This window comes from Gossypium hirsutum, chromosome A09 (assembly GCF_007990345.1).
Source record: "Gossypium hirsutum isolate 1008001.06 chromosome A09, Gossypium_hirsutum_v2.1, whole genome shotgun sequence".
Taxonomy (NCBI): Eukaryota; Viridiplantae; Streptophyta; class Magnoliopsida; order Malvales; family Malvaceae; genus Gossypium; species Gossypium hirsutum.
Window position 1 is genome coordinate 19,552,906 of NC_053432.1, and position 14,455 is coordinate 19,567,360.

The following is a 14,455-nucleotide window of genomic DNA, read 5'->3' on the forward strand; positions in this document are numbered from 1 at the left end:
TTGAATGAAAATATGTTAAATTAAGGCTTGGCAAGCTAGCTATTAAGGTGAAATGCTAATGTTAGTATTTGATTCGGTAATAATCTGTTTGGGGACAGCAGCAGTAAGGTGATTTTGGAAAATCGCCATAATTTGTAGGAGTTGAATTAGAAGCTGAGTGAATTATGCCATTAAAGCTTGAAGAGTCTATTTTCTTACAAAAGAAACTATGAAAACAAAAGAGTTACCGATCTTGAGATATTTGAAGTATTGTGGGGCTGAGTCAAAATGACTACTAGATTCCCTGTTCTGTTTTTAGAAAATCATTATAAATTGTACAAAAATGATTATAAGATAAAATTTATATGCTTAGACTCCTTATTGAGTCTAGTTTCAAATGAGATCAAATACAACACATTTTGAATTCTGTAAAATGAGAAATTTGATTCGTAGTGAAGAGTGGTCAGAATAGTCAAACAGTGAAACAGGGGAAACTTTAAGAAATATCTGGTATTGATTGGCCAAGCCAAAAATTCTGAAAATTTTATGGATGGAAGATATACGAGTCTATATTCAGGGAAAATTAACGGCTAGTGATTTGGAGTTTTGTAGCTCCAGTTATAAACAATTTAGCGACTACTGCTCAGGAAAACAGCTCGTAGTGAATATGTGATTTTGTTGTAAACATTAATGAAAATTTGCCAATGAGTTATTTATTGACTATTATAAAGCTTACTATAATCTATGTGTGTGAAAGTCAAATCAATATATATATTATTCTGAAAGTAATACTTGAATAATCGATTAATGACTATTTTAAATTATTGATTTGGCTCAAGGAGTTAAAGGAGGTGAATCGAGCAAAGGCAAAGAAAAGGTTATCGAGTAGCCGAGTTGGAACCTTCTTACCCAACACGAGGTAAGTCATTAAGCATGTAGTTGGTATTATTTCAAATGGTCATAATGTGTATGTATTGATGCTGAATGGAATGAATAAATATACATATATATATATATGCATGTACGTATGTGATGATGAAATTGTTGAATGAAAGAAAAGAGGTAAGATGTACTGAGTTGTTGATCTCGGCACTAAACGTGCGGGATAACCATTTATGACCATGAGATTGGTGCTAAGTGCGCGGGATTAAATTGTACAGCACTAAGTGTGCGATTCGACTATGTTGCACTAAGTGTGCGAAATGAATATGATGCACTAAGTGTGCGAATTGACCATGCGGCACTAAGTGTGCGAGTTTGACTATGTGGCACTAAGTGTGCGATTTGATTATGTAGCACTAAGTGTGCGAGTTGATTATATAGCACTGAGTGTGCGGACTCGATATACATTCGTGAATCATTACGGACACTATGTGTGCGACACTATTGAGTCGATCGCGGACAGCGGATCGGGTAAGTGTTTTGAGTACATGGCTATTATGTGCTATGCTTATACTTGGTGTTGAGCTCGGTAAGTTTGAACCTATGTGACAAATATACTTGAAGTCACGTACATAAAATTTATCGTAGGATGGGTGAAAGGCCGTTTAGTCGTTTGATTGTAACGAAAATAAATTGATTTATGAAAATGTTTCAATGTCCTATTGATGAGTATATGGAATGTGAATGCATGAATTGATATGAAATTGAATTGATAGGTTGGAGGAACTATGGTATGGTTCGGAATGGATGGAGTAATTAGCCTCGTTCCATTTTGTTTTCTCTTGTGATAATGTTATTGATGGATGGTAGTGCATAGCTTATGACTTACTGAGTTATAAACTCACTCGGTGTTTCCTTGTCACCCATTATAGGTTGCTTGGACTCATCTATTTTTGCGTGGTCGGGCCGTCATCGAAGTCATCACACCGGATAGCAAGTTTTGGTACTTTCTTCTTAGTTGGCTTAGAAGAACATTTTGGCATGTATAAGCTAGTACGTTGTGTTTGAATTATGGCATGTAAACTTTAAGCCATGCGAAAATGGCACGAATGTTCGATTGAGTTGGATCAAGGGTAGGCATGAAATGGACCTAGTTACTTTCGTAACAGATGCTGGCAGCAGCAGTGTCATGAGATTGAAAAATCACTAAAAATAGTAGGAGTGGAATTAATTGATGAATAAATTATGTAATCGAAGCTCGATGAGTCTGTTTTCATGAGGAAGTAACGAAAAGATCATATGAGCAGTATATTAAGAGATAATCAGATTTTTGTGGGACAGGGCCAGAACGGTTTCTGGATTCCCTGCTCCGACTTTGGAAATTCATTATAAATTAACCAGAGATAATTAGGGGTCGTACCATATATGTACAGATTCCCCTCTGAGTCTAGTTTTCGTAGAAACAAACGGCATTAGTATTGAAGCCTCGTGCAGGGAGATATCCAAGTCGTAATGGGCAAAGGTCAGTGTAGTCGACCCCTGCAATATGGGAGATTTTGACTAATAAACTGTACTAATTGGCCCGACCAAAAATTCTAGAAAAAAATACATAGATGGGCACATGAGTCTAGTTTCTGGGAAAAATCACGAAACTGATTTTCGAGTTACGAAACTCAAGATATGATTTTTAAAACGACTAGTACACAGATTGGGCAGTGTCTGGAAAATAAATTTTATAAGGGGTTAAAGTCAGTTAACACCTCGTGTTCGACTCCGGTGTCGGTTTCGGGTTCGGGGTGTTACATGCCGAACACTTGAGAACCATATTGCAGATCTTGAGAGAAAAGAAACTGTTTGCTAAGTTTAGTAAAAGTGAGTTCTGGCTTCGTGAAGTCGGATTTTTGGGACATATAGTCTCAGGTGATGGTATTCGGTTGGATCCAAGCAAGATTTCTGCGATCGTTGATTGGAAATTGCCCAAGAATGTATCCGAGGTTAGAAGCTTTTTAGGCTTAGCCGAATATTATAGACGTTTTGTTGAGGGATTTTCGATGATTGCCTCTCCTATGACTAAGTTGTTGCAAAAGAATGTTAAGTTTGAATGGACTGATAAATGTCAGCAGAGTTTTGAAAAGTTGAAAGCACGATTGACTGAAGCACCAATTTTAGTACAGCCCGAGCCAGGAAAGGAGTTCGTAATTTACAGTGATGCATCATTGACAGGCCTTGGATGTGTGTTGATGCAAGAGGGTAAAGTGGTAGCTTATGCTTCGAGACAGTTAAAACCGCATGAAAAGAACTATCCTACACATGATTTGGAATTGGCCGCTATTGTCTTTGCCTTGAAGATTTGGCGACATTATTTGTATGGTGAAAAATGTCGAATTTTTACTGATCACAAAAGTTTGAAGTATTTGATGAATCAAAAGGATTTGAATCTGCGACAGAGGAGATGGCTTGAATTATTAAAGGATTATGATCTAGTGATTGATTATCATCCAGGAAAAGCAAATGTGGTTGCTGACGCCTTGAGCAGGAAATTTCTTTTTACTTTGAGAGCCATGAATACGGGGTTAGCATTGTCTAATGATGGGTCAACCTTAGCAGAGATGAGGGTTAAACCGTTATTTCTCCAGTTGATTTGTGATGCTCAAAAGAACGATAGTGAGTTGCGAACCAAGAGAACTCAATGCGAATCAGGTTACGACTCATATTTTCAAGTTGGACCAGATGACTGTTTGATGTTTCGAGACAGGATATGTGTACCGAAAATTGATGAATTGATTCAGAAAATATTACATGAGGCGCATAGTGGCTGTTTATCAGTTCACCCTGGTAGCACAAAAATGTATAATGATTTAAAGAAGTTGTATTGGTGGCCAGGTATGAAAAGGGACATTTCTGAATTAGTAACCAAGTGTTTGATCTGTCAACAAGTAAAAGCTGAACATCAAGTGCCTTCAGGATTACTTCAACCGGTAATGGTGCCTGAGTGGAAATGGGACAAGATTTCCATGGATTTTGTAATCGGTTTTCCTTTAACTCCTAAAAAGAAGGATGTTGTCTGGGTAATGGTTGATAGATTAACAAAGTCAGCCCACTTTATACCAGTACGTATCGATTACTCACTTGATAAATTAGCCGAATTATATATTGCTGAAATTGTGAGGTTACACGGAGTACCTATGTCTATAATATCAGATAGAGGTCCGAGATTTACCTCGAGATTTTGGAAAAAGTTACAAGAAGCTTTGGGTACAAAATTGAACTTTAGTACCGCGTTTCATCACAAACAGATGGTCAGTCGGAAAGAGTAATCCAGGTACTCGAGGATATGCTTAGATGCTGTGTCTTAGAATTTGGAGGTAGTTGGGAGAAATATCTATCTTTGATTGAATTTGCCTACAATAACAGTTATCAATCAAGTATAAAAATGGCATCATACAAAGCCTTGTATGGTCGTAAGTGTCAGACTCCTTTATATTGGACCGAACTTAGTGAGAAACAGATTCATGGAGTTGATCTAGTTAAAGAAATCGAAGAGAAAATAAAAGTAATTCGGGATTGCTTGAAAGCTGCTTCAGATCGACAAAAGTCATATGCAGATTTAAAAAGAAAAGAGATTGAATTTCAGGTGGGTGATAAAGTGTTCTTGAAGGTGTCACCATGGAAAAAGATTCTGAGATTTAGCCGAAAAGGCAAGTTGAGTCCGCGTTTTATTGGGCCGTACGAGATTACTGAGAGGATTGGACCAGTGGCATATCGGTTGGCCTTACCGGCAGAGTTAGAAAGAATTCATAACGTGTTTCATGTATCAATGTTGCGACGTTATCGTTCTAATCCTTCACATGTGATCTCTCTAACAGAAATTGAGATTCGATCGGATATGACCTATGAGGAGGAACCAATAAAGATTTCGGCTCGAGAAATTAAACAGTTAAGAAATAAAAGTATAGCCTTAGTGAAAGTATTGTGGCACAAACATGGGATAGAAGAGGCTACGTGGGAACTCGAGGAAGCTATGAGGAAACAGTATCTGAACCTCTTTACCGGTAAATTTTCGGGGACGAAAATCTCTAAAGAGGGAGAATTGTGACAACCCGAATTAGGGCCTAATTGGAATAGTGGTTTCGTGACCACAAATCCGAGATAGAAATAATCGTTTTATAATTATTTTGGGGTTTATGATATGATTTCATGATTTCATGAAAATTTCGTGATAAAATTCTGTGCATTTCGCGCTTAAGTTGAGAATAGGGACTAAATCGAATAAATTGTTAAACTCGTGTTTTAGAAGTTTTTAGTATGAAATTGCTTTGGGATATTAATTAGGAGGTCTTAAATAGCAATTTGACCCATTCTTAAGTTATGGACAAAAGTTGGACATGGAGGGAATTTTTTTGAAAGTTTAGTAGTAAGGGCATTTTGGTCATTTGTATATTAAATGAAATAAAATGGGAAAAATAACACAAAATTGGTTATCATCTTCATTAGTTGCTGCCAAAAATTGCTCTCCTCCATAGCTAGGGTTTAAGCCCCGTTTTTAATGTTCTTCACATTTTTGAAATCCTCGTAGCTCGGTTTACTTATTTCTACCATTAGTTTGAGTTAGGGTTTATGTTTAAAAATTTACCCATGAATGATAGGCATGTATTTTGTTGTTTGATGGTAGAATATGTATGTTTGAAGTTAGGGAAATTATCTTTTCTAAGCGATTTTTAACGAAAACGAGCAAAACGACATAATCGATAAAAATACCTATTGTTCATAACTATGTGTTAGAGTGAGAATTTGATGTTACCATAGAAGAGAAAAATGATCAGTAGGTCATTAAACATAAGAATAAGGGCTGAAATTAAATTTCCGAGCCTTGGGGCAAAATCGTAATTTTGTAAAAGTTAGGGGGCAAAAATGTAATTTTTGTATAATGTGATTTTTGGATTAAAATAAATATTTTGAGTGTTAAATGAGCTAAATATGTTGTTATAGATCAAGAAAGGCGTGGAATCGACCTCGAACGAGGAAAGGAGAAAGTTTTGGACTAAATTGCAAAATTCCCATATTTTGCACCGAGGTAAGTTTGTATATAAATATTAAATTAATTTCATTTACATTTTTATATTTCAGCCTATTATATATATATTAGCTGATGTTGACGTATAAATCAACTATTGAAAGAATGGAAATAAATAATAGAGAGAGAGATCCCGGTTGAACATTCGAAAAAAATCGAATAAAATAGAGGGAAAGTAGCTAGGTCACATGTATGGTGCCGAGTGCACATCATGTGTATAAGAAGGCTACAAGATACTATATAGTAGCTAGGTCACATGTGTGATACGGGATGTATCCCATGTAGACAAGAGAGCTACGTGAGAGATAAATGTAGCTAGGTCACATGTGTGATACGGGATGTATCCCATGTAGACAAGAGAGCTACGTGAGAGATAAATGTAGCTAGGTCGCATGAGTGATTCTAAGTGAAGGACACCATGTAGACAAGAGAGCTACGAGATAAATCGGCTAGGTCGCATGAGTGGTACTAAGTGTTCACCATGTGTACAAGAGAGCCGAATTAAATGAGATATGATGGTGGGGCTGTGTGCTGAAACTATCAAGTATCGAGGATTATTCTGAATTGTTCAACGGGATGGTTTTGTGGTGACATTGTAGTCATAGACCTACACTTTTGATGTATGGAATGTGATGAAAATGATTTGTAGTATATATATATGTAAGTTAAAATGAGGTTAGTATAAAGAATGTGTGAAAGAATGAAATTAGCATTAAAACTGTTTTGGACAGTAGCAGTAACGTGATTTTGAAAATTCACCAAAAATAGAAGGAACTTAATTAGAAGTTTAATGAGATGTGAAATTAAATCTTAATGAGTCTATTTTCATATAAAAGAAACAGAGCAAGCAAAGGAATTCTATATTTTGAGATATTTACAATTGTGTGAGACTTGCTCAGGATGACTATGAAATCACATGTTTCAACTTTGAAAAATCATTACAAATTGTACAAAACAAATTAAGAAATATATTTATATTCGTAAATTCCTTATTGAATCTAGTTTTAAATGAAATGGGTTTCATGGTTATTTGAATTGTGTACTGAGAGAAATTCAATTCGAAATGAACAGAGTTTAGATCAGTTGAGCTGTGTAACAGGGGAAACTTTAACTAATAAACTGTACTAATGGCTAAACCAAAAATTCTAGAAAAAACTTAGTAAGAATTTTTTTGAGTCTAGATTCAGGGAAATTTTACGGATTTGAATTTCGAGTTTCGTAACTCGAGTTATGATTTATTTAGTGATCATGACGCTGGAGGGACAGCTTGATCAAATTGGAGTAAACAATAAAATTAAAAAATATGATATAATTGAGTTATGTTGTAAACATATTAGATTTCTTATTTGTTATTTATATACTTACTTACTAAGCTATAAGCTTACTTTCTTTTCTCTCCTTTGTCTTATAGTGTCGTCCAGCTAGCACAGGAGTCAGAGATCGTAGAAGATCCGCCCGCACTATCAATACTCTTGGTATCTAAACTCAACATTTTGAAATATGGCATAGTAGACTTAGTTATTTTGTTACGTGTCATAATTGTCTAGGTTCAAATTACTACTTATAGTATGAAACTAATCATTTTGTACGAAGCCTTTGAAGTTGGTTTGTATTGTTAATGGCATATGTTATAATGATCAAATTGCACGCCATATTTTTGTTGGGTTTTGTTTAATAGTATATACTATAATTTGTGAATACCTCATACCCTGTTCCGACGACGAATACGGGTAAGGGGTGTTACAGGCCGGGTTTGGGGTGTTACGCTCATTTTCTCCATTTTCGGCCCGTTTCTCACTCTTTTTATTCTCCTATGCTCACCTAAGTATAAAACATGAAATTAAAGGATTAGGAGCATCGAATTCACCAATTCTAAAGAGAAACCATCCATAAATGTGATAAAGCATGGGATAAAAATATGTATAATTTACGGTTTATCAAATACCTTTACACTTAAGCATTTGCTTGTCCTCAAGCAAAAATCCTTAACTCATAATAAAAATAAATTCTTCTCAATTTATAATCCCGATCAATAAATCTCAAAATAATCCATAAGTACTCAAACATTGAAAATTCAACTAAAAGTACATCAGAGTTTCAAACGTTCCAAGTTGAGCATTTTATCACAAAAACATAGGTGTCTCCCCTCATCTAAGTGATTACCTTTGATCAAAATATCACAGAGTTTAACATCCTCACTAAAGATTCACTCAAATCACTCAAGGTGTTTAAGGACATCAATAAAAGCACTCATTAGTCAATATGAAAAGTTATTACCATAGGCTTGCGTGAAAATCAAATCTCCACCGCTATATATTGAGTTAATACTTCAATCAAAAAGGTCTTTTTAGAGGGTTGTAATGTGGCTTTGGTTAGGGGGTATGGTCATAAGCTGAAAGAAAAGGTTAGAATCGAGATTGAATTGAAAAATCACTTAGCTAGAAAAATAACTAGTCATCAATTGAATACAAGTGAGCTACTTCTCAGAATATGGAATTAACATTCAAGCTCAAAAACGACACATTACAACTAATATGTATTGAAGTACATTCATTTTTTTTAAGAACAAGTCAACTACATAGAAGAGCAAAACATAGCTAAGCAATTAGTTCAAATCAAATCTCGACAAAAATAGGATCAAATTAGGGGATTTCAACAATAATGGGTTATGGGTTAATATTGAGGGTGAATCAATTAATGGCTTGTTAGGCTCAAAGGGGTTCACTAAGGGTTAATTATGAAGGTAGGCTTTTGTGGAGTAAGTAGGTTAAACCTAAGTGCCTTTATCATCTTGACATATTATATCAAATGGTGTGGTCTTGACATGCATAATCAAGCAAGTTCTAGAATAACAAATCAAAACTGATGCACTCATAATGAAAGTGAGCATAAAAGGAATACAATATGCTCTAAAGGCTCAAGATCTCACAAAAATTATTGCTTTTTTATGTTCAAACTTATGAATTTCAACTCAAGATAATACCTAAACTTAGGGAAACAACCTAAAAGTTTTTAATTCTTCAAAAATCAACTTATTATGCTTGATTCCCTAATGTCCTAAAGTTTAAACAATCAATGCATAAATACCTATGTTTTAATTCAAGACATGTCAATAAAAATCATAAATTAATCAAAATTCATTCTAATAGTGGTATGAGTGATTCACGTGAGAATAAGACAAACTTTAGGGATTTCTAATAATGATATGAAAGACCCCCCACACTTAAGATGTACATTACCCTCAATGTACAAAGAGAGATATATTGAAAAAGATAGATATATAATCATAAGATAGGGAGGGAAGTGAAACTTCCTAAATGATGCATGGACTCCTTGAATTGGAGTCATGGAGAAAAAACGGCGAAAGTAATGATGAGGGTGGAGGAGGATACTCTGGCGGTGGTAGAGGTTGGCTTCCACAAATGCTGCGCCAAAAGAATATTATATCTCAAGTTGGCTATGGTCGTGGTCGAGTAGGGTATCGCAGTCGTAGAGAACCTTTCCTAGTCGAGTTTAAGTTCCTGAGTAATAGTGAGCTTTGGAGCTCTTTATAACTGTGATAGAATCAGGAACTTTTTTAGGAAATATATAAGGAAGAATAATTACTCGTAATGAAATAGCTGAAATTAAAAATTATAAAATAATAATTATAAAACCTAATAAAAATAAGCTTAAAGAAAAATAAAAAGTAGTCTTAAAATAAAATAAAAGTAACAACATAAAATAATAAATAAAAGTTTTTAAACATCTTCATCGCTAGATGGTTCGCGAGGTGGGGGTGGTGATGAGATGTGGAAGTGCTGACAAATCTGCTATAGGGTAGCATCAATGTTATCGAAGCACCGAAAACACTGCTGCTTGAATCAAGTAAGGCGCTCAGAGATGTCAGCGTATAAAGCCGCCGCATGAATTGGACGAGAGGGGGGTGGTGCCTAAGTCGGTGGATCCTCGTGACGTGGAGGGACATCATCAGTAATGTCCTCTGGGTCCTCTTCCTCGGTGGACTGGGTGAGGTGATACTGAGGAGGGTATGTGCCACATCGTTTCTCGATCATCCTCATACTTAGAATACTCGAGATGCCCTATGGGGACATCTGGCCAATAAGAGTGAGGGAGGATGATTGTGCTCCCGTGTTGATGAGCCCAAAGTGCTGAGCCAATCAAGTCACATAGGGCCCAATAGAGATGGCCCCTCTTCTGTGCCGCTCCTTCTAGTGGCGAATGGCGAAGGCAATCGATGACGTGCCTATTCACCATACTCTATAAGAAATAGGCATCGTAGGTGGTGACGACGCCAGTGCTCTATCGTCTCCCTGTCAGAGTGTGAGCCAAGATGGCGTGTAGATACCTCAAGGATGGAGGGAGAGCCGATGCCTTGGAGCCGCTAGGACCGTAGGTGGCCGAGGCAGGGACGAGGTCCCTCTAGCATTTCGAGGGGGAGTAGTGGATGTGGCGGTAAAGGGTGTTGAGTTCATTTTCGTCTATGAACTCCTCCGTTTATAGCCCTAGTACAGTCTCGAAACAACTGGCGTACTAGAGCACCAAGGTAGAACTGGACCGTTCCAGGATCGTCAAAGTTGGTCATGACGGTCTAAAGATGGAACATCGAGCAGAGATCCAATGTAAACTCGAGATACATAGGCTCGACAATCTCAAAGAAGAGCCCCCATGGGTCAGTCCTTAGGAGGGCTCAGACCGCGTCAGCTAATTTAATCTGTTCGAGTGCGGTCCAGTCAATGTAGCAGCCCAAACCTAGGGGTCGGGCCCATAATATCTGATATAATTCCTCCTGGGGTCCTAAGGGAACCTAGAGGAACGGGTGCCTAATCTCCGTGAGGATGACGCTGCTCCTTTTCACTTCTTTGAGGAGGGAACAACAGTCTTCTTACCACGTGAGGATGACATTGTACCTGCGTTGAAAAATCGAAGTTCAACCAATACGTCCCAAAAATAGGAAGATTTCATGAGACTTACGTAATGGATGAAGTAAACAAAATTACTAAATATATCAAGTTATAGTATTATGGGAATATTGTAACAGGAATATGAATGAATGCATGTGGGTAAGCATAAATTTCATGAAACTAGGAAAAATGAAAAAGTAGAGCATAATGGAGTAACTAAAATGACAAAATTTTTATAAACAAGCATGAGTATTTTAATATTCTAACTATGAATATTCATACAAAATAGTTCAATAGAGCAGAGAAATCATGAAATAAGCAACATATTTTGAGAAAATAGAGAGAAAATAGTAAACAAATGTAAAATGAAGGAGCTTGAGGCGTCGGAATCGGTGCTGTAGGCAGCGTACGGGCGTAGGGGAGGGGGTGTGGAGTTGCAGCGGCTAGGGTTAGGGATTTTTTGGGAGGAAAATGATGAATAGTGAGGGGTTTATATAGATTTTGGGGCACACGGTCGTGGGACACGCTCGTGTGGCCTAATTTTTACCCGTGTGTTTCCCGAATTTTGAATTTGGGTGCGTCTAACATTCAGCCCATGCCCGTGTTCTTTGGGCTTGTGGATGCACACGGTCGTGTCTTGCTTCGTTCGCTTCTCCCACGCCCGTGTACATAGGTCCACTCCCTTGTTTGTTTTGGCAGCGTCGACCACGGGTGGATGGCACGGGCGTGTCACAGGCCCATGTTATATTCTTAGTTTTAACCATGATTTTGAGGCATGGGCATGTCGCACGCTTGTGTTGTTTTGGCAGTTTCGCCCACAACCATGTCACACGATCATGGCAACTTATCGTATCTCGTGTTGGGGAAAAAATCTTGCCCTGTTTTCACACGGCCTAATGCACGCCCGTGTACCTGGCCGTGTGGTCTTTATAAAGTCTGCGTTCCATGATTCGGTTAGTATGTTAGACGTTAAAAACTAAAATTTTAAAGAAATTAACACTGTTAGTGCTCGGGTTGCCTCCGGAGAAGCACTTATTTATAGTTTAAGCTCGACTTACCTCACTTTTGCATGGTCAAGGTGGAGCGAGGAGTTTACACTCCTCATCCCTGCTATAAACTTTATAATATAAGGTTTAAGATGAGTATTGTTTACCTTAAATGTGCCGAATTTGGGATGATTTACCTCGACTGTACCATATGGGAAGATACTGAGTACCGTAAGAGAAATTTCTTCATTAGGTTCGGAAGTGGTAATGCGAGGATCTGCTGCATCTAGTAGTACTTTGTGTCCAAACTTTAGTTGATTTGGTGACGTATTGAGCTCGTCCTGGCTCGGTTTCAGTTTATTGAGTGTTCTCAGTTTTTATGTCCGCCATTCATCTAGCTCCTCGTCCTTGTTGGTGTTTGAACACGTCTTATATGCGTTCTTTGTAATTGCTTCCTGCACAAAAGGTTTCACTACATGATCAGTACTAGTAGAATAATTTATACAACCACCTTTAATTTTTGATGTGTTACTCGAATTACGAGCTTAAAGGGTGATTGTTTCATCTCCCACATGAAGTGTGAGTTCACCTGTACTAACATCAATAATTGTTCTAGCAATCGCTAAAAAAGGTCGTCCTAAAATTAAAGGTACGTTACTATCCTCTTCCATGTCTAGAACAATAAAGTCTATTGGGTATATAAATTTATCGATATTAACAAGAACATCTTCAATGATACCCCTAGGAAATCTAATGGTTTTATCAGCCAATTGAATGCTCATCCTAGTTTTTTTGGGTTTCCCAAGACCTAGTTGTTTAAACATTTTATAAGGCATAACATTAATGCTTGCCCCTAAGTCAACCAATGCGTGATGAACATCTAAACTACCAATTAAACAAGGAATCGTAAAACTCTCTGGATCCTTCAATTTTTTGGGTAGCTTATTCTGTAATATGGCTGAGGAAACTACATTCAATTCCACATGCGACGCTTCATCCAACTTTCGTTTATTTGTCAAAAGCTCCTTTAAAAACTTGACTGTGTTTGGCATCTGCGAAAGAGCTTAAATAAATGGTAAGTTAATATGTAGTTTCTTTAAAAGGTTAAGGAATTTACCAAATTGTTCATCTGGTCGGTCTTTCCTTGTTGCATTGGGGTATGCACACGAGGTTTATATTCTATACTCATCGACTTTGGGTCATTTTGGCCTACCTCATTCTTACCTTTGCTTACCACCATTTCTAGCCTTGGTTCTGCAACTAACCCTTCCTCATCTTGAATGGCAATCGCGTTGAGTTGCACCCTTGGGTTAGATTCAGTGTTGCTTGGCAGGCTACCTTGTGGTTGTTCGGAAATCAACTTGGCTAGCTGTCCAATCTGAGTTTTGAGCCCCTAGATTGATGCTTGTTGATTTTTAAGTGCTGTATTGGTATTCTGAAAATGAGTTTCTGACACTGAGATGAATTTTTTTAGCATCTCCTCAAGGTTTGGCTTTTTCTCTTATTGGTAGGGTGGTTGTTGGAAGCCTGGAGGTGGTGGTCTCTAATTCCCTTGGCCTTCCTATGAAAATTTTTTTGTGGTTCCTCCAACCTGCATTGTAAGTATTGCTATAAGGATTGTTTTGAGATCGAGGATTGTTACCCATGTAACTTAACTGCTCATTCTCCATGTTTTGGCCATAAGATGGTATTCTGAACTGCTTGGTCCACCTCCACTCGCTTCGCACTGCATTACTAGGTGAACCTGTGAAGAACTAAGGAAACAATCAATTTTCTTATTCAAGAGTTCTACCTTATTAGAGAGTATGGTGACCGAATCGACGTTATAAACTCTAATTTTTCATTGTCTTTGTCCTTATGACTTCCCACTGATAGTTATTCAGTGACATCTCCTCTATAAATTCATAGGCATCTTCAGGTGTCTTATTATTGATGGTTTCTCCAGCAGCTGTGTCAACCATCTACCGAGTCGAAGGATTCAGGCCATTATGAAAGGTTTGAACCTGTAACTAGAGTGGTAACCCATGGTGAGGGCATCTTCTCAAGAGGTCCTTGTATCTCTCCCATGCATCGTAGAGTGTTTCCAAATCCATCTACACAAAAGAAGAGATATCATTACGTAATTTAGCCATTTTAGTCGGTGGAAAACATTTTAATAAAAACTTTTCGGTCATTTGTTCCCAAGTAGTGATTGACCCCCGTGGCAACGAGTTTAACGACTGTTTAGCCTTATTCCTCAACAAAAAAGGGAATAACCGAAGGCGAATGGCGTCATCGGAAATGCCATTAATTTTAAATGTATCACATAATTCCAAAAAGTTTGCCAAGGGAGTGTTGGGATCTTCGTCCTACAAACCATCAAACTGAACAAATTGCTGTATCATTTGAATTGTGTTAGGTTTTAGTTCAAAAGTATTGGCAGCTACAGCAGGTCTAACTATGCTCGATTCAGTTCCTGTTAAAGAAGGTTTAGCATAATCATACATAGTGTGCAGAGCAGAATTCTGATTTACAACAATCACAGGAGGTAGAAGATTTTCTTGGTTTCTGCCATCTCCTCGGTTGTGATTGAAGTATAGTCCTCATGCTCTTCCTCTGTGTATCGTAAGCCTCGCCTTATTTCTCTTCAG

General features: G+C 37.5%; 1 non-coding gene across 1 annotated transcript; it reads left to right on the forward strand.

Moving 5' to 3' along the window:
- The first annotated feature begins 13,844 nt into the window (after positions 1-13,844).
- Positions 13,845-13,951, forward strand: LOC121207450 (small nucleolar RNA R71). The gene has a single exon (XR_005902541.1). It is a non-coding gene; the product is annotated as a small nucleolar RNA R71 (small nucleolar RNA).
- The last annotated feature ends 504 nt before the right edge of the window (positions 13,952-14,455 follow it).